Source organism: Urocampus carinirostris, chromosome 9 (genome assembly GCF_059441175.1).
Source record: "Urocampus carinirostris isolate Australia breed hairy pipefish chromosome 9, RoL_Ucar_1.0, whole genome shotgun sequence".
Classification (NCBI taxonomy): domain Eukaryota; kingdom Metazoa; phylum Chordata; class Actinopteri; order Syngnathiformes; family Syngnathidae; genus Urocampus; species Urocampus carinirostris.
The window spans coordinates 17906941-17928339 of record NC_142357.1 but is presented as its reverse complement, the minus strand read 5'-3'; the positions used below and the strand labels follow the sequence as shown (position 1 = coordinate 17928339).

The 21399-nt window shown below is 39.9% G+C and overlaps 1 long non-coding RNA gene across 1 annotated transcript; it reads right to left on the bottom strand.

The window, feature by feature from the left end:
• Positions 1–13116: 13116 nt before the first annotated feature.
• LOC148359477 (uncharacterized) lies at positions 13117–20474 on the bottom strand. The gene is made up of 3 exons (XR_015851251.1): positions 20301–20474; positions 14116–14229; positions 13117–13697 (listed from the first exon to the last, which is right to left on the bottom strand). It is a non-coding gene; the product is annotated as an uncharacterized LOC148359477 (long non-coding RNA).
• Between the last annotated feature and the right edge of the window lie 925 nt (positions 20475–21399).

The window sequence follows — 21399 nt, the reverse complement described above, 5'->3', positions numbered from 1 at the left end:
TGACATGTCCAGACAATGCACACAACCTTATAATTTGTGTAAGTTAATGCAGGTATTCTAGACAGTGGATGGTTGGTTGGATCACTTAACCATTAGGGTCGTTGGGGCACCGTATCCTGTGGTGTGTCTTGGACAAGTACAGCCTGGAGGCGCCCATCCCTGTCCAGGCCAATGAATGTCACCACCCTTGAACCTTGTTCCTTTAGCTTGATAGACAAGTGCGTTAACCACTGTACTACTGAAAACCTACTAATCTAATACACAGAGAAGGAGTGTACGGTTATTATTTTCTCAACCAGAGTAAATGTCAAGTTTATAATCGCTGAAAAATTAAAATGATAAAGTGGAGTGTAAGATTTTAGTCTCCTCTGCCATCTAGTGGTCGTATTAATAAAATGCTAAACAAGAACGTTGTGCGTTAAATTAAGCAATTAGGGTGGTGAAGAGTAAACTTTCACGCTTACATTTCATCTTATTAACACGAACACTAGCAAAAAACGCACCCATCATCAATGGACTGCGCAGAGACGCCACTCCTTCAAACTCTGTGCACATATCCGATGACCTCTCATTATCATTAGAGGTAAAAACCCTAACCCTAAAATTTTTTGGGGGGGTTCATGATTTTGGTTAAACTGATATTTTGGTAAGCATTTTCTCTATCTGAAAATGACTAAAGTAAAAAGTAAGTTCATGCTATGTAGATCCTCCACGGAGGGGAAAAAAAAATACTGTCAGAAGAGAAGCCCGACCGGCAGGACTTAATGATTGATGGCCCGTCCCAGCCATCAATGGGCAGTGGGCAGGGGACACCCTGAACTGGTTGCCAGCCAATCGTAGGGCACACGGGGACAGACAACTCATTTGCTCATTCACACCTAGTGACAATTTGGACCGGCCAATTCACCTGAAATGCATGTTTTTGGAATGTGGGAGGAAACCGGAGTGCCCGGAGGAAACCCACGCATGCACGGGGAGAACATACAAACTCCGCACAGGAAATCTGGAGCTGGATTTGAACCCACGCAGGATGACATGAACTGTGCCGCACATGCTCTAACCACTGCCCTACCGTGCTGCCGTCTACAATGGAATGGTTCACCAAAATATATATCAAGATGTTAGAATGGCCAAGTCAAAGTCCAGACCTCAATCCAATTGAGGATCCGTGGAAAGAACTGAAAACTGCTATATATATATATACATATGTACATATACATATATATGTATATATATATATGTATATATGTTCTCCCCCGTGCTTTGCGTGGGTTTCCTCCGGGCACTCCGGTTTCCTCCCACGTTCCAAAAACATGCATTTCAGGTGAAAATGGCCGGTCCAAATTGTCCCTAGGTGTGAATGAGCGAATGAGTTGTCTGTCCCTGTGTGCCCTGCGACTGGCTGGCAAACAGTTCAGGGTGTCCCCTGCCCACTGCCCGGAGATGGCTGGGATGGGCTCCAGCCCCCCCGCGACCCTAATGAGGATAAGCGGTACGGCTGATGAGATGAGATGAGATATATATATATATGTATATATATATATGTATATATATATATGTATATATATATATATATATATATATATATATATATATATATATATATATATATATATATATATATATATATATATGTATATATATATATATATATATATATTTATATATGTATATGTATGTATGTATATAATAAAATATATATAATAGAATCCTTTAACCACTCGGGTCGCAGGGACACCATTATATATGGTGTGTCTTGGGCATGTAAAGACCATTGCAGGAAAATGTATCTGTTTATAACTCATTTCTTCACTCTTATTTTGGAAATATGTTGCTGTTAATAACATTACAAGGTTAATCATTGCACTATTGTTCTGATTCACTTGACACTTCAGCCAGTCACCAAGCACTCCTGTGTAAAAGGTTGCTTATTCATGCTAACATTCTTTTTTTAAATCTTATTTTTATCTTTAAGGTATTTTATTACATGTTCATCCATGTCTAATCTCATTTAAAACAATGTTCACTACGTTGTTTTTAATGACAAAAAAATCAATCCTACGTATTTTCTAATTATGATGCGTTATTTGACGGACAACTAGCTAGGTTTTTTGCGCTATGTCAATGAGTGTTACTATTATAATTTATACTACGAGGTTCCAGCATAGTGTTTAACTATTTACCCCTTCATTAAACCACTTTGCTCCAAAAGGCAGAGCAAACGTAAACGCAGTAATTGAGTGCGCATTAATTATAAGCCGTATTCTTGAGAAAATGCAACTGTTAGCCACAATTTTAAAATAATTCCACTAGGTGGCAGCCTAGCAACAAGAATAACGTACGGCGTCAAGCTCTTTGCATCGAGCAGACACAAACTACACAGTTAGACCATTCATTTTAATTTGTAAAAATAAATAAAATGTTTCATCATTTTTAAACGTTTCATGTTGTTCGATGAAGCAAAGAAAGATAGAAAACAACTACAAGAATGTAAAGCTCCATGACTTGATACCTTTAATGAAGAAATATGGGAAGAAATGCAATTAGGCGACTAAGTAGAATGTGCATGCTGTTTGGAGGATGGATCTTATTAGCCAAATATACAATAAACTTGGATTATATTTACTATTTACACTTTAGCCGAGTGGGTGAAATTGCCCATCCCCGATGGAGCCCTTTACAGCATTATGTTTTTCTTCTATACTTTCTAAACGGACATCTTTAACCGAAACAAACAAACAAATACATGAATTTAAGATGCAGTTTAATTTTGTATTTTTAAAGTTTTCATGAAAGGCTATTATGCAGATACTACTTGTATTTATCCAAGAGTCCTTATCTAAAGAACTATTTGGCAGCCGTAGCTCAGGGTAAATCAATTTGGCGGACAATTGTGTTTTAGGTTCATACCTACACATTATGTAAATATGAATGAGTACTAAAACGAATAAATAAATAGGTACATATTTTCGATTTTGGATCATTTTTATTGGTTGATTATTTGTTGGTTGGATCCCTTATTTTCATTTTCATTTAATTGTATTTGTTTTTTGTTTGTCAAAATAAGAACACTAACATTCAAATGAATATCGTTGAAGATCGTTGGTATTCTTAAATTACTTAAGTAATCTATTCCTTACCTGACTACATTTCAACTGAATATATGTTTAACTCGGGTACTCATTTTCTATATTTTACTCAATATTTGTTATCCTTCACTAAGATTTCCTTTTTGAAGTGTTTATCTGCATTTGTAAGAAAAATAAAAAATGGAAACACTGATTTAATTATTTCCACTACAGTTTATTCAACTTGGGGTAACCCATTCTGATCGGAAGTTACAAACATAACAGTCAAACACTAATTTAAATGATTGATTTAATGATTTAAAAGTTTGTTGCTTTTTATTTTTTCTTATGAACGTTCACCTGAAATTGGAAACATGACGGCGCAGTGGTTAGCGCTTGTGCGGCACAGTTCATGTCATGGGAACCTGTCGTGGGTTCAAATCCAGCTCCAGACTTTCTGTGCGGAGTTTGTATGTTCTCCCCGTGCTTGCGTGGGTTTCCTCCGGGCACTCCGGTTTCCTCCCACATTCCAAAGACATGCATTTCAGGTGAATTGGCCGGTCCAAATTGTCCCTAGGTGTGAATGAGCGAATGAGTTGTCTGTCCCTGTGTGCCCTGCGATTGGCTGGCAACCAGTTCAGGGTGTCCCCTGCCCACTGCCCGATGATTGCTGGGATGGGCTCCAGCCCCCCGCGACCCTACTGAGGATAAGCGGTACGGCTAATGAGATGAGATGAGATGATATATTTTATATATATTATAAAAGGCAGCACGGCGGCGCAGTGGTTAGCGCTTGTGCGGCACAGTTCATGTCATGGGAACCTGTCGTGGGTTCAAATCCAGCTCCGGACTTCCTGTGCGGAGTTTGTATGTTCTCCCCGTGCTTGCGTGGGTTTCCTCCGGGGACTCCGGTTTCCTCCCACATTCCAAAAACATGCATTTCAGGTGAATTGGCTGGTCCAAATTGTCCCTAGGTGTGAATGAGCGAATGAGTTGTCTGTCCCTGTGTGCCCTGCGATTGGCTGGCAACCAGTTCAGGGTGTCCCCTGCCCACTGCCCGGAGATGGCTGGGATGGGCTCCAGCCCCCCCCGCGACCCTAATGAGGATAAGCGGTACGGCTGATGAGATGAGATGAGATATTATAAAAGGAAGCTAAGGCTTCTTTAAACTTTTGCAGATACCTAGGTGCTATTTTTTTAAAAATGTTATATTTTAGATATTGCATTGAACAGTGTCCATGACGTTTATTCTAAGTAAAATGACATCAGGTATGGATTTTCTCAATGTTTAGTTGTTGATTATTGGTAGCAAATACAGATACAGTGGGTGCTTTGTGAGTGGCGCCTGGCTTTGGCGACATCCAGTGGACATATATAAAACTGCAAGTAATTGTTCAACGCAATGCAGCTCATTTTTCTCTCATACTTCTTTCAAAATAGTCTCACAGGCTATATGAATAGATAGGGCGGGTGTCAGGTTTTTTGTGATTAACTCAATGTTGGGAAGCCAAAATGGAGGTAGGTGTGCTCAACAAAGGATGGGATTAATTAACAAAAGGCAACGACAACAAACAAAATAGCAGGTCTTGAAACAACCAGCAAAGGGTCCAAACCATAAAAAACTGCCATGTTACCAGAAGACAGGATGGAAGTGGCATGGGAAATGCCACAACCCGACCGTGTGTGCTGTCTAAACAGTCATTTTATAGGGTCGGGGTAATCACCATCAGGTGTAGGGAGATTTAGCGTAGGTGTGCCCAGTTCCACACCCCCTGGTTTGACTCACGTACCTTAAACTACAAGAATATGAGGACTCTTAAATGTGGCGACTTTTTGCCTGCTTTGGGAGTGACTCCTACAACCCTGCAGAAATTGTTAGCGAATCAAGGTGATTCTGACGCATATCAGCTCAACTGCAAGGAGAAAATAAAAAATGGAAGTTTGTCTGGTCTCCGGCTGAAGCGCAGGCTGGTTGCCGAAATTGTAGGGCATGCCCTCTCCTGCGTCTTGCCGATTGAAAGTGACAGCCTCTTTGGAGGTGTTGGGAGACTTCCCCGGCCATCTGTCTTGGAGGATCCCCCTCCACCCCGACAACCACCCACCTCCCCCTCGGCTGCTCTGCCCGGCACGCATCCCTCATTCCCACACTGGGCCTTTCTTTGTGGGCAGTTCCTGTCCGTGGTCGAGGCGTGGCGCGCGCGCACGAAACCGAGGCGACCGTGCGTGCGCGGCCGCTTTCACCGGCACCTGCACCCGGGACAAAGGGCCGAGGGTGCTGAGGCTCAAGACACATTCATGCTTTGTGCGACACAGAGAGAGCGAGGGAGAGAGAGGGTGGGTGTGGAGGGGAGAATTAGCTGAGAAGTTTTCTGGGAGAACATTTTCAAGGGTACGTCGTAAGGAGGGGAATTCCGGCTCTTTTTAGAGAATCGGCTCTTACGGCTTCAAAAACGGCTTTTTGGATTGTCGTATTTCTTTATTTTTATTTTTTTTCCTGCAAGGGCCACATAACATTTACCTTCTCCAGTGAGGGGGTAGGGTCAGTTTGTAACAGACATAGTGTGACGATTGCTGCATTGCTTATATATAAAAATGTATTGTTTTCCAAATAGGGCAGCATTGCGACGCAGTGGTTAGTGCATACCTGTCAACCTGTGCGGTTTTGCCGTACAAAGTACGCTTTTTATGCATTTTAAGAGAAGTACGACGTACAAGGAAATCTGTACGGAAAAACGCAAACTTGTCAATTACATGCGTCTGCCGCCTGGGGATTTCCCATCATGCATCATTCCGAAAAAAAATAATAATTGTATTTTGTACTGGAAAATACGACCGTTTGTATGGACATGGAGCCGTGGAGGTTGACAGGTATGTTAGTGCGTGTGCGGCACAGTTCTTAGGTCATTTGGCTGAGTTTGCATGTTCTCCCCGTGCTTGCGTGGGTTTCCCCTGGGCACTCCGGTTTCCTCCCACATTCCAAAAACATGCATGTCAGGCCTGTCCAAATTGTCCCTAGGTGTGAATGGGCAAGTGAGTAGTCTGTCTCTGTGTGCCCTGCGATTGGCTGGCAACCAGTTCAGGGTGTCCCCTGCCCACTGCCCGAAGATACCTGGGATGGGCTCCAGCACCCCCGCGACCCTACTGAGGATAAGCGGTGCTGATAATAGATGGATGGATGCGTGTAGCATATTTTAGGATAACATCTGCTAGCGCAGATAATGGATGGATGTTTTCCAAATTGCCACAATCAAATAGCCCTTCTGGATTCTTCACAGGACAAAGGTCAGAAAATTAATAATAACATGATTTATGAAATAGATAATAACCAAATAACACCCTATTTTCAGAAGAAAAGTCAGAAAATAAATAAAAACACTATTAATGAAATGCGGTTTTCCCAGAAACTTTTTGTTGCTGGTTCAAAATTGCCCCTCGGTATAGATGATTGTGTGTGAATGGGTGCATGTCTCTGTGTGCCCTGCGACTGGCTGGCAACCAGTTCAGGGTGTCCCCTGCCTTATGTCCGAAGATGCCTGGGATGGGCTCCAGCACCCCCTCGACCCTAGTGAGAATAAGCAGTGCAAAATGAATGGATGGACATTATTCTACTGGATTATAACAGTGATTATCTTTTCACTCTACATGAATTTTTAACTAAGCTAAACTTCAAAACTTTTTACATTAAGCAACTTTAAAGTCAAACAACTCTGAATCTGTGAAAAACACACAAGAGCTGTTTCGTTCATGTACAATTACTTTCTGCGAAATTTTCAGGGGTACGGCAGGGGTGGAGAAGTGAGGGGGTGGAGGGTCGGTCCGTCGCTCCAGTCTGCGTGAGTCCGAGCTTTTGGGAGAAGCCGAAAAGATTGACAGCCTTTGTGGCCCGCGTCCCCCGTGCACAATGGTCATGCTTTAATGGGCGCTGAAGTTAAGAGAAGAGCTTTTGGGCAAGGTTTTCTCTTTTTTTTCCTTTTTTTTTCCATAGAGGGGAGGTGCTGCTTGCTGGCTTCCATGGCGGTGCAAGAGACAGAAGAACGAAGGGTGAGACAGAGGGGGCAAAGGCTTTAACTTTGCTGGCCGGGGGGGGACCGATTCACGACCATTCAGTCCGAGGCTCGTTATTCACTGAATGCGCACACTGGAGGAATGCGGCGGCATCAATTAGAATGTGTTTGTCGATAGCAACGCTGAGAAGAAAATCTCTTTCTCTTCTTTTGGTGGCGGGACAACGCCGGCCGACTATAGGAGGTGTCAGCACCACAAAGCCTTTTTTGTGGCCCTCTCTCCATTACATTACCAGCGCAATATGTAAGGTGGGGACTCTTTTGATTTAAATTAAGTGGAAAAAACACTAAATCCTATTTTTATTCAGCGAGGATAATGGCCTTATACTCCATAAAGGTCTTTAACTACTTAGCTTCGAATCGTCCCCGGCTCCCTTTTCACTATGGGCCCAGTGTCTTTACTTTCATTGAGAGACTGATATTTATTCAATGGCAGCGGGTCAAAGACAGTCTGTTAAACAGAGCCGCTTGTCGCCTTAACTGCCGCATCACTTGTAATTGTGCGACGGCGGGTCAGCAGTTTGTGGAGGTGTCGCCCTACAGAAAAGAGGAGCGGATATGAATTTCAACAGTATCTTGTAAGGCTTTGTCGGGAATGGGCCCGGGCCAGCACTTCAGCCTTACGGGCTCTTTCAGAGAGGGTCAGGACTACTTTTTTCTTTCTTTTGCTATCATGTCCGACACGGCGGTATAAAAGGAGAGGAAGCGGAGGAAAACACTTTGATGGCGGTCACATGTTAAGGTTGACACACCATTTAGTTTTCTGAATGTGGCCCAGGCCAATCGTACACGACCTCTCTATAATTGGTCTACACTTGCTGCAATGCCACAGCGAACGCTGTTGTGTTGTCACAAAATACTGTATAAGAGCTGCTTCAAAAGTGGCACAATTTAGAAATGAACCAACATTTCGCCATACCCTTGAGTTCAAACCGCTCCTCTTACAAGATCCTTTAAAGATTTAGGCAACAGGCACCATGATTCTATATGCAACAGAAAATATGAAGACTTTGTCTAAAAAACATGAATACACAGAACTTGTGGGCGTGGATTGTAATTTTTCATGGGCTGTACTTGCCCAAGACACACCACAAGAAATGGTACCCCTGCAACCCTAGTGGTTAGGGGTTCCAACACCCACACTCACACCTACACACTTGAATAAGATCATGAGAACGCCAATTAGTGTAGCAGCCCATTCTAAGATGTCTAATAATCTCTCTTTATCATTCAGTTTCTAGTGAAAATTCTACCTTTCCACTTTTGTTTTGACTTATAGTTGTTGATGCATCCAAATATGCCTATACTTAGCTTTTGGCTAGGAGGACTGATGTCATTAGATGGTTACTAAGATAACAATTGGAAATATTACTTACTTACTTACTTACTTACACAGTGTAAGCATCAAAATGATTGCATACATTTCCATCCCTTCTTATAGGTGCAACTGTGACTTTCAAATTCATAACATGGAAGTCAGAAAACACTGGATAGAACAAGTGCAGCTCAACCTCAAATAAAGTTGAAATTTTCTGGTTGAATTTTCCTGACAGAAAAGCACTTTGGAGAACCCTGTTCAGTGTACGCTTTTAGATGTTTTTCCTAATTTTGTCCTCCATCTATTGAAAGGCCTTAATTTTAAGATGGAATAGAATAGAATAGAATAGAATAGAATAGAATAGAATAGAATAGAATAGAACAGTCTTTATTGTAATTGATAAAATTGTGGTAAATATAGTTTGCAACGTGATTAACCATGGGACTCCAGCTTAAATATGATAAACATGAAATAAAGACTAAAACGGGAAAATGAGATAGGCAAAATCCTTTTTAAGGTAGTGCTTGAAGAAAACAAGTGCTAAAGCACATCAAACTGCCAATAAATTTGTTATAACCAGTATCTAGTGAAAATAAATGTTTTGTTCACGGTTCAACCCATTGTTACTGCGTTCACATTTTGCAAAAACATGCTTGAAATGTTTAACATGATAGGCGGCATGGTGATGAGTGGTTAGCCCGTCCACGACACAGTTCTGAGGTCATGGGATCAAATCCAGCTACCAGCCTTCCTGTGCAGAGTTTGTATGTTCTCCCCGTGCTAGTGTGGGTTACCTCCGGGCACTCCAGTTACCTCCCACACTCCAAAAACATGCATGTCACGTTAATTGGCCAGTCCAAATTGTCCCGAGGTGTGATTGAGCGAGTGGTTGTATGTCTCCAGCACCCCCGCGACCCTACTGAGGATAAGCAGTGCAGATAATGTATAGATGGGATTTTTTAACATGATAGTAGGACCCACAATCAAAATTTTCAATGTTGAATTACTAACTTTCAACCTTTAAATAATAATATACGTTCAATTTTGAAATGCAGCTTTGAGGCAAGAAAGTGAAAAAATGCAACATTTAATTTGTCTTTTCCCCAGGTGTGCAATGTTTGCATCAATTTAATCCCAAATTTCCTTACTTTTACCACAAGATGATACAGATGGCATTTGTGCTGCGGCATGAGTCAATTTCATTTTTTTTTTAAATCCATGGCTTCTTCTTAATTAGAACTAACTGGGTGGAACCTTCTCTTAGAAAGGTGTAGATTTCAATATGGGCAATTACCCACCATTTCAAACCAAATGCACCAAATTTGCATGCTCTGAAAAGGGCAAGCCGCCGTCGCGCATGTGCATGAAAAGTACGCTAAATTGTGTCAAACGTGACGGCATGGGGAAAGTCATCTCCGCCGTAATTGATTGTGCTATTGTAAAACGCAGGCGGCAATTAAAGGCGCTTCTTCTGCGCGCCAAAGAATTGGCAGGTTATTATGTAGGCCAAGTGTCAACGCGTTGGGATCATTTGCAGCAAAATGCGCTCCAATATGGACAGATGTCTTCTTCAATTGGACTGCCGGAGGAAGGGGAGATGGATGGATGGATCGCTGACTGCCTCCTCCAAGAAACGGTACTTCCTGCCCCGAAAACGAAGAAGGCATAAGGGTAAGGGGATTGTGGAGGTGGGTGCTACTGACTGGGGGGAGAGACATCCCTAAAACACCAGTTGATGGCTTCTCCATACAAAAGGCCGAAGTGCCAACGCTACTGCGGAACTGCCTGCTCTCCGTCTGGATCCGACCCCACCGCCGCCTGAGTAAACGGTTTATGAATGTTGATTAATTGATGCCATTTTTCTGCAGTGTACCATGGAAATTGGCGAGAGGGGGAGTAGAGGACTTGCAACTCGAGTAATATTCGCTTGCAAGTCAAAGGTAGTTTGCTGTCTAAATATTGTGCAGCCAGTTCATACTTTCAACTTTAAAGTACAGTTGTTCTTTATGCGAGCTTAATTCAACCTTGACAAGTAACTTGAATTGCTTATGTAATGATCATAATTTTCTGATAGTCAATCAGTTAAAAATAATTGTCCTGTTCCGACCCCCCTAGAGCATCAAAGTTAAACCTAAATAGTTATGAAAAGCATAATCCTGATCACTATAACACAATCAAATAGTAATTAAACATAAAAATATATTATTAAGATAAATAAGATCATATTAATCAAATAAATTGTGAATTTATTATAATATAGTAACTGTAACAGAGGTGTGTGTGTTGTGTGGATAGACTGAGGGGTCGAGTGCGGGGCTGTCGATGATATGTAAGACCTTGTGCACTTAAAGTAAAAATTAAGTAACTTTCAGTTTTTATTCATCACTTTCTTCTACACCCTTTTAGCTGTACTCTCAATGTTTTCAATTTCCAAGGAGATTTCTCTCCGTCTCGACTTCAAAATGTTACGGAAATGCCGTAAAGAGCTGTAGCACGACCAGTGAGCGGTGAGCGGTCTCTAATGGTAGCCTTTGGGAATGCTCGTGACTTGGATTTGCATGTAGAGCTAGATTTTGGTTCCAAATACAATGTCATTTATACAAATTCACGTGTTTAGAGGTGCTCAAATGTAGATGTAACAGAAAACAAAAAAACTTGTCACTTCAGAACCATCTCACAGGGGATAGCACCAATATATATGAACAAAACAATCAAAAAAGGAGACACATTGTTCTCTTAATCCTCAATTATTCTCTTTCTCCTTTTGAAGTAGTTTGGATTTCTGTCTCTAACATATCTGTAGTACATACAGTGGCTGTTTTGATGACTTGTTTTGCCCACTAGGGCCAGAGATCTTGTGTCTATACCATGCTTCTACATGTTTTCACAAAATGGATAAGACATTTTAACAAAAAAAAAAGGATTTTTCTAAAAAAGCACTGATCAAAATCTGAGATCCGTTTCTTGTGCCTCCCACTAAATCGTGCTAATCTAGCACAAGGTGTTAATTTCCTTGATTATATGTGAACCCCTATTTAACTGGTATTCTAACTACCAGTTTCACAGACTTCGAAAGATGGTTGGTCGTTCCAAAGCGATTGAAAGCCTGCAGCAGCAGATTTTCCAGATGGAAATAAAAGGGAATACCATATCAGCCATAGCAAGATGAGTTGATCAATCAAAATATGCTATTTCAAGAATATTGATTCTTTACAAAACTACAAACTTATTTAAGTCACCCAAGAAGGCTGGTCGCCCACAGAAATCAAATGCAAGAGAGGACAGGTCACTGTGGAGGATGTCAATTGATAATGGTTTTCACACTGCAGCTGGAATTGCTCCACAGTTCAGTGCTGAACATGATAAGGATTTGTCTCGCAGTGCAGTGTCTTTGCGTTTAAAACATTTGGACTGAAGGCCCAGACAGCAGTGACCCAACCTCTCATTAGCAAACAAAACAGTAAGTTGTAGGGACTGAGCATAACCAGTCCAATGTTCTATTCAGCAAATGTAATTTATTTGGGAAGCTTTATGTTCTGCAACAGATTGGAAAAAGACTAAACTCAAAGTGTGGTAAAAAGTTAGTGACAAAGTCATGGTCAAGAAACCCACTACAATCACAAAACTGTGGAGGAGGCTGGAAAAAGAATGGACCAAAATCACACCAGAGCAGTGTGAGAAACTTGTGCTACCCTGCGACTGCAGATCTGCTGAAGTCATTCACAGCAGAGGCCTGTAAACCGTTCTCGCCTTCAGAATGTTTTTTTTCCAATGCCAAAGTCATTGTTGTTCTCTAATTTTGATCAATGCCTTTCCTGAAATATATATATTTTTTTTTTTTTCGGGTGAAATGCCTTTAGTCATTCTGTAAAAAAATGTTGTGGCACCATGATATACTTTCGACACAACAAAATGCCTTATAACTGTAGAGCAGTGAGGATGGTTTTATTTCAAAATTATTTAATTTTTTATAAGTTGTTCTTTAATTTTGATCTTTATTGTATATCTCATATTTTCCTAAGGTTAAAACATATTTGCCGGGTTAAAAAAGAAAAAACAAGTTAATATAGATCATTATTTTCTCTTTCTTTGCGACATTTTTGTTTAGGTTTTCTTGACATGAATTCCTATGTTCCACACAAAACATTTAAAAGTAGGATAAAAAGATAAAAAACTAAATTACTTTGATACAAAACAATGCATTTAAAAAAAGTTTGAAATATAAGATATACATGTTAAATATATAGTGATTTTAGAAATATGATACTAAATATAAGGGCAATTATCTGCTTTATCTGATAAGGTATAATGATTTTACGAAGTGTAATTATTAAAACAGAAGAAACATTTTAATTAGAAAAAAAAATATTTTTCATTTTTCTATTGTATTTCCTTCCCCCCCAGGAATTCCAACCTGACATTTTACAGCACTGTTGGCCATGTTTTGAAATATTTTGTTGGTTCTGCAACAGTGATTGAATCAGGCAAAAAAGGCCTCATTCTCAGTATTCAGTTGGATCAATTTTATTAATTTATTTAATCTTCCACATTCGGGTCCCGTCATCAAATGTTAATTATCAAAAGTTGGCTTCCGCGTTTCATAGAAACGAATACCGCTCCCACTCTGCCAAAAAGTGACATAGTAAATCCAATAGAGTCCCGAAACCTTTCGAGCTGGGTCTCCTAATCCCCCTCAGTTCCTATCCGTGTGAGCGCTTGCCAGTAAACAAAGTTCTAAGAGGGGCCGACCGGGTCCTTCTGGCAACCGCCGACTCCCAACGGATCTCAGGTGGCAAAGGCCCACGGGAAAGATTCCCACGATGGGAATGGCGAGATGCACAGGTGTCCCCGGAGAACGAGGGTGGCCCCGGGCGAGGAGGGGCCAAGCGCTGGCCCGTAGCCCATCTCAAAGGAGGGGTCCCGGGGCCTGGCTCAATAGGCCGGGTTCCACTTGATGGGGAGAGAATGGAGCGTTTTAGCGGCTGCCCAGCAGGAAAGATCTGGTTGTGGGAGACCTCTTTCACGATTCGCTGTTTGTCTGAAGCCTGTCACAGCAGATGAGTACTCGGCAAACAGCGTGAACAAGGATTTCAACCAGAAAACCAACAGAGCCTTGACAATATTGTGATTGGGCCTTGTCTCCTTAGAAGGGGGCTGAAAGCTGAATTGAGAGCAGGAACAAGTGTGCATTCAGTGCAGAGGTCGACTTGCCTTTGGGTTGCGTTTTATGCTTTTGGGGAATGTATGCTGTGGATAAAGCAAAGTCATGTTAATCTCTCGCCTGCTTTTCTTTCACCTGAAAGATGGTAGTGACAAATACGCCCAAAGTCAGACGCAAATCAGACCTTGACACTCTGCGGTCTAGAAACAATCAAGGTCTTCTAAATTACAAAAGCACAATGAGATTGTTTATATTATTGTCCGAAAAACAACAACATCAAACAAACACACCAATTTCACCCTCAATTAAAGTTAGGTGTAACTAATTTCATTGCCTGAGATGTGGGACAGCTGCATTTGGAGGTGGGGTGCATAGTTTGAGGTGTCCTTAATAAGTTGAAAGTACATTTTTTTCTCTATAAAAGATGTGTTTACAATACCCAACTAATTTCAAAGAGCCTTTATGCATATGTTTTTCCACTGCGCCTTTCTGCTTTTATCTTACCTTTATCATCGGTGTTCTGGCCACGGAGCATATTACGCTGGAGGAAAGGAGGCGGGGTGACGGACGTATGCTAGGAGAGTGATTTGACAGGCGTGCTCGCGGCTTTGTTTTATTCTAGGATGAAAATGGTGAAAGTAAGAAAAGGACTTTTTCAAATACAGTCCAAATGCCAACCCCAAAAAAAGATTAAACAAGAAGACTTCATTCGTACTAGTGTATAAAAAAATGAACCATAGCTTCACATGAAACAAAAGGTTGTGTCAGAGGCTGCAATGCTGTCGTCAGCTTGGAGAATATTTTGCAGTTTTGGACACCACCTTTAAATTTTTTGTTACCTGTTTCACAGAAATGTGTTTTGTTCTTTGTTTTTTTTTACAAATTGAAGGTTGGAAATGTCATGTTATGCCTTCATACCTCTCACTCTTTTTCCTAAAACATATATTTTGGAAAACACTTAACTGAGAGATAACATCGTAATTGACCCATTTTAAATGAAGAAACTTTGGTTTTGAAGGATGTGCTTTTAAGGAGGTGCTTCTCAATGATTTGTTGTCATTCATGCCACCCCCCCAGAAGAAGAAAACCTCTCCCGGATGCTCAATGCAAACAACACTCTGCCGACGAAAATGCTACTGCCCTCTGGTGTTGTGGAGAGGCAACTGCACGGTATTCTAGGACAGTAAAAAAAAGTCCCTGGAACTATTTCAGAACCACTGGTTTTAGGTGATCGATTTAAAAAATCTAAAAGAAGTTTGGTGAATAATGTTAACTGACTCATAATGCTTTTAAAAAGTTCCGAATTATATGGAATTAAATAAGTAAAAAGTAATGATAAAGGATAATAGACGATTGTAGTGACTGATCAAAAATTATATTTTATGGCGTTTAAGGATGTTAGTGGCAAGACCTTGAAGAAAAATTATTTGTGAATTTCTCTAGGCTGACTAATGTGGATACTTACACAATTTCGGCTTTGGACCTGTTTTTAAATGACCCGAAATTAGCTGAAGTATGCATGACTCACCGCACTTAGACAAATTATTAGTGACGACACAACAGCCCATTTTGTTTTTGCCTTTTTTGGCTCAGTAAACATTAAAATGTCAAATATGGAGATGTAAAAAAGGGTGTTTGCACTTTCATAATAGCATTATATGTGTGACTGTCCACGTTTATTTGTCCATGAACAAATACAATTTTATGCTTTTTAAATTATATATCAGTAGCAACTGTGTTTTTTTTTTGTAACTCCACCCATGTGTCACACCACAATGATATTAATAGTACTTATACACGGGAGAATAATCAGTTAATCTTTGACATGACAAACTTCATTAGTTAAAATGATCTGTACATAATGAAACAATGCACAAAACATTGATCCTCCTTAAACTCTGCATTACATACAACAAATAAAAGAAAAACATGTACTTGTATTTTCAGCTGGCCAAAAAATGTACCTAATTCATTTCTTGCAGCTTGTGTACATTAGGTGAAATTATTGAGAGCCATTATATTGGCACAATTATTTGGTTTGAAGATGACAACACTGAAAAATAAATTTACATTTTTCAATGTTGAAGAAGATAATAGTGGCTTACCATGGAATATAATGCTGCAATAGGTCTATACAAATATGCTAATGTTTAGGGTAAAAGACATTGACGTTAGTTTTTGGTGAAGTCAATGCTAATATTGGGCTTCAAGGAGGGGTTTTAAACTCATTTTAGCTTGAGGGCCACATGGTAAAAAGGACTCTCATGGGGGGCGTACTATTAAATTGGAAGCATAAAAAGTGTGCCTTCGCTGTAGGGCTGGGTATCTTTCAAAGGCTCACATTTAAAGTACGATAATGATATAGGGGGTGTAAAATTCTGTTATAAAACGATCATCGAGGTTTTTTTCCCTACACTAAGAACTAATGTCTTGAAGTGTTTTTCAACTGTACATTTGTAAAGAAAAAAAAAAGAAAAAGAAAATTTGAATATAACTCCACTACAGTTTATTTAACTCTGAGAAACTCGTCCCATCTAAAAAGAGACTTAAGTGGCACACAACATTAATTTAAGTGGAAATAACTTAAATAATTGATTTAACGCCCTTTTTCCCGCTATTTTTTTAATGTTGACCTGAATTTGGGAACTTTGCTGTTATATTTCACATCTACTTTAGAAAGAAGCCTGAGCTTCTTTAAACTTCTGAGAAGACACCAACATGGTATTTTTATATTTTGCATTGTTTAACAAAGGTGGGGATGAAAAGCATAGTTTAGGAACAAATGTTGCTGTCAAAGGAGAAATTGAATCGCATTGCTTCAAACAGTGCGCCCATGACTTCTAATTCAAGTCAAATTACGTTGGTTGTTTCCTTTAATTATTCTCTGGTTAATAAATGGTAGTCAGCATATACAGCTACATTGGATGGTTAGCAGTAGGGCGTGGCTTTGGTGACATTTATTGGACAGATTGAAAACTGCAGGTCATTGTTGCTCATTTTTCTCTTGTGCTTCTATAAGTGATGTCTTACAGACCCAATTAAATCAGTTGGCGGGCCTGATCCAGTGGTTCCACATATATAGGACAGTAGCACAACACATATTTGTGTCCCTTAATTTATATACAGTGTTTCATTTTATGTATAAATAACAACAAAGTATTATAACTTCAGAAACAGACAATGTACATAATAAAGTGACTTTGAAAAATAAAATGTAGTACGGTAATAGCAGTGATTCATAGGGATGATTTGTAAAATATTGATTATTTAGACATGAATAAAAACTTTGCTGTGGTTTCTTATGATGGACAAGGTTTGCAACCAGCCTTCAAAGCAACAGGTGAAAAACAAACATGGAAATCCAGTGAAAGCACATAAAGGCAATAGCGAACTGATTCTGAGCCCAAGTTTTTGTTTCTGCTCCGACTGGGTAAACGTTGATGGAGTTATTTACCCATTTGCTGGCAACAGAGGGGGCCCGCACAAAGAGCCATGTTGTTTCTCGGAGGAGTTGGACTAACTTTGAAGGCTTTGCGAAAAGAGGACAGGGGGGAAGTTTTGGGGAGAGGGGCAAGTGACGGAATGGGCTGGGAAGGACTGTGACTTCTCCATTGAGAGCACAGGGGCACGCTGGATTAGCTCGATTTGCCTGTGAATGGGCCGGGCCCATTCTTCTTGTTAGGGAGCTGTCACATTGAATTGAGAAAGTGAAAACCTCCTTTTATCAAGCTTTTCCAAGTGAAACTGAACAGGCAATCAATAACTGAATTCAGCCTCGGAGGGGCAAAGTCAAGCAGAATGATATGGGCCTGCTCCGAAGGGGCTGTTTGTCACATCGTTAATGGGGAGAAAAAAATAATGGATAATTCATGTCATGTTTCTTTCAGTGCAGATGCTAGCGAACAGAAAATACGAATTCAAAAGCACAAATTTACAAAACATTTTGGATTATTCAGACCACTAGAAAGACAATTCATTTTTTATGTATTTTTTTCATGTATTTATTTATTTGTTTGATTGTTTAAAGGGGCACACAATATTATAAAATCAACTATTCTCGGGTATGTAAAGAGAGTATGTTTGTGTAATTTGAGCCTTTTTAAATTCAGATTGAATTTCATAAGTTTTGTAACTTTTATCCTTTTAAATCCAGTTTTTGTTAAACTGAACAGTTTTAATGTTGAACATTTTTGCACAACTCCAAAACGCCAAGAGATTTTTCTTTTGAAAACACATTGTCGAATCACTTTTATTCCTGTTATTATTATTAATATTATTATTTATTGATTTCCTCACTTACTGGTACTTGAATTCAAACTTCATGTTTATGACATAATGATGATGACGATGCTCATTCTGAAAAGCGATCGATAAAAGCCCAGCAAACAATCTGGACCGGCTCTCTTCTTCCCCACGGGTGGAACAACGCCATATTGTTTTGGAGTTTCATTATATTGACCTTATTGTGTCTTTGTGCTTGTAGTGACACCATGATAATGCCTGAATACAGAAGGAATTATGCTCCGTATAAATAGATCCCATCATGGAGGATCGCTTCAATTATCTCACTACACGTTGACAACATTGGCAGGATAAAAAAGCCCAAAGCTTTAGTCCAAACTGCTCTCAAGGCACTCTTCAGACATTGTTTGGGCTTTTGTTGGCCGGCCGTAGGAACATCAAGGCCGTCAATGCAAGTAAAGAAAAGACATACAACTCAGCGGATACGTTAACCGCTTTACACAAAGCGTTTTAAAAGCACAAGCGATATTTGTTTAGGGGAATTTTCCCTAGGATTCTTTAAAATACTATTTCCGGAGATAAGGGAAAACATACAGACGTAAGTGATGATCTTTCTTTGGCTGCACATTTTAATCATTCATCAACAAAATTTCCTTTGCGTTTTTCACGCCACGTGGAGAAAATGAGTCGGATCATTTGCCTTCATCAATCAGACGGGTAATTGACGTCCGCAGCATTACACACTTAATTGAGCACCTTGATTGTTGCCTGTCATCATTCCTGCCGAATTCTGATACATGACTGCACATTTCAGCAATCCATCTACAGCAATGCGTCTAATCACTGTGCTTTTTAAAGACTGTAATAAAAGAAACGCTAGTGTTTTCTGTAAAATTGTCGTCCATCCATTCGTCTTGCGTATGAAGACGCTGCTCAATGAAAAACAACAACCTTTTAGGAACAACAATTAGGATCAATTCCATGCCTGTAACTTTTGAATATCTTAACTGGTTTTGTGGTGTGCAGGAGACAAAAATATAGGTACTGAAAAGGTGGGCACGGCTGACCTGTGAGTGATATAGGGACTCAAATTATCCCTAGGAAAAAAAAAAAAAAAAAAAGAAATACAAGAATCTCGACCAACCAAAGGCATGTTTGTCCCAAAATCCTCTCTTGAAGGTTAGACATCAAGATATTGAAGAGTTTACCATTTACGGTTAGAGTCCTTGTGGACAATTTCTCACTTGCAACCCGGCCCACATAGTAAACTTTGAGAACTGTAGCTGTATTTTTGTTAACAATGATTAATAAAAATGCTCTGTGCAATAGTTGACCACTAGATGTCACTGTATCATATATGCAACCGAAAATGAGTGCTCCCAAGCACAAGAAAGAATATAACTACGTAGGTTCAAAGTGACCAAAACGCACCATTTTTATTGTTTCTTTCTTGTTTTTCTTTCGCCTAGCCTCATGTTATGTAAAAAAAATAAATGCAAATAATCTATGTTTCATGTCTGTGATGCCTTTATATTGCAACATCCATTGCAGCCTGGTCATCCTGGAAGGGAGATTACCTCCGGTGCGGTTCCTTTTCAAGGTTTTTCGTTGTCCCAATGCTCAGGTTTTGAGTTTTTTCTTGCCCTCATGTAGTTTTTAGATCAAGGGATGATGTAATAATAGTATGCACTCCATACTAGTCTTTTATCTGTGCAGGCCTTTGAGACTTCTTTTAAATAAGTGCTATACAAATAAACAGGACTTGAATTGACTTGACAAATTTCTTGACTTACAAGTAATAATAGATATGCAAGTTTTTGTAATATTTAATGTATTCTTGCTTATTTTTCAAATCAATATTGTTTTTCTAATTAGTTATTTTTTTTAAACCAGTAGGGCGCTGAATAATACAGAATGTTCCCCCATGAGCAATAAAAGCTCCTGTTATGTGTTCCATTCAACAACTGTTGCCAACACGTATTTAAAAAAAGAATCCAAACAAATTCTAACGCACCTCTCATTACAGAATAATCACTCTATGTAATGCATGATGGGAAATAGTTGAGCCAAAGCCTTATTGTACAAAGTGGTACCGTGAGTAAAAACAGTGTGATGATGAGATCATAGCTAATGCCTTTTTTCTATGTAATCTCAGTAAGATTTTCTCAATTGGTGTGTTGCGACCAAAAAGTGGGTTGCAGATTTGTTTTCAGTTGGTTGCCTTCATGATTTGTTAATTGCCCTCACCTGTGCTGACTCTTTCAGCCCTAGGTGCCACTCATTCCCTAATTAGTCATCCTCCTATCTATTTATTCTCGTTCAGCCCGTCAGCGAACCCCCACATTTACAAGACAAGCATTTTTGACTCCGGCTCCCGTTCTGTTCCCGGCCTGTCCTGTATCCTGTATCAATCCCCCGTCCCTGGCTTCTCGATCGTCTCCGATTACCTGACTTCTTCCGATGTCCGATCCACGCTATGTCTCCCGTCTCGGCTGCCCAACTTGTTCCGATCTCCAACCACGCTCCGTTCTCCTGTCCTGGTTGCCCGACTTCTTCTGATCTCCGATCCACGCTCATTCTCCCATCCCGGCTGTCCGACTTCTTCCGATCTCCTACCACGCTCCGTCTCCTGTCCTGGCTGCCCGACTTGTTCAGTTCTCTGACCACAGTTCGTTTGCAAGGGCTACCCACTCCGCCTTCCCAGCGAGCACCAGATCATGTTTTTTTTTTCTAATTCTTTTTGAGTGTGTGGAAAAATATGGGTACAGAGAAAACCAGTGAAGTTTTAAATATTTTTAGGTTCAGTGGTAATCATTTCTATGCTAAAGGTACATTATATGAGTTTTTTAAACAAAAGGATACCGCTGTAGTTGCACTTTTTCATTTGATGTTTGTGCATGTTAAGTCTGTAAAGAAATGGCTGAAGACACTGAAGTAAAGTATTTTGGGTGATACTAAAATGCAGCTAATTGAGCATCAAAGGGAATGTTATTACTTGAAGACTTTTTGCTGATCAAAAGTTAATACACCGTTTAAACTGCACTTTATTTAATTTAAAATAATTTGAGAAGCAGGATTTTTTTTCTTGATTTGGGTCAGGGGTTGTAATCAGGAGAGGATCGTGGGTCCTGAAGTCGGTCAAGTTAAGAACCTCTGATACAGATCCATAGTCATCTAGTTTACGCAGTGAATTTGGGCTTCTTCTTATTATTGTTGTTATTATTATTATTATTATTATTATTATTATTATTATTATTATTATTATTATTGTTGTTGTTGTTGTTGTTGTTGTTGTTGTTGTTGCTATTATTACTAATGTTATTATTGGCGGGGTTGCGAGAATATAGTCGGACATCGAACAGGTCTTGGGTACAGAAAATGTCGCTGACCACTGCCCTAAACCACAAGACCATAACTCAACATGATCATATCTGAAGAAACAATGATTCTTACTTCAATAAACTAGTCAAGTCAAGTCAAGTCAAATCTATTTGTATAGCCCTTAATCACTAAAATGTCTCAAAGGACTGCACAGGATTACAATGA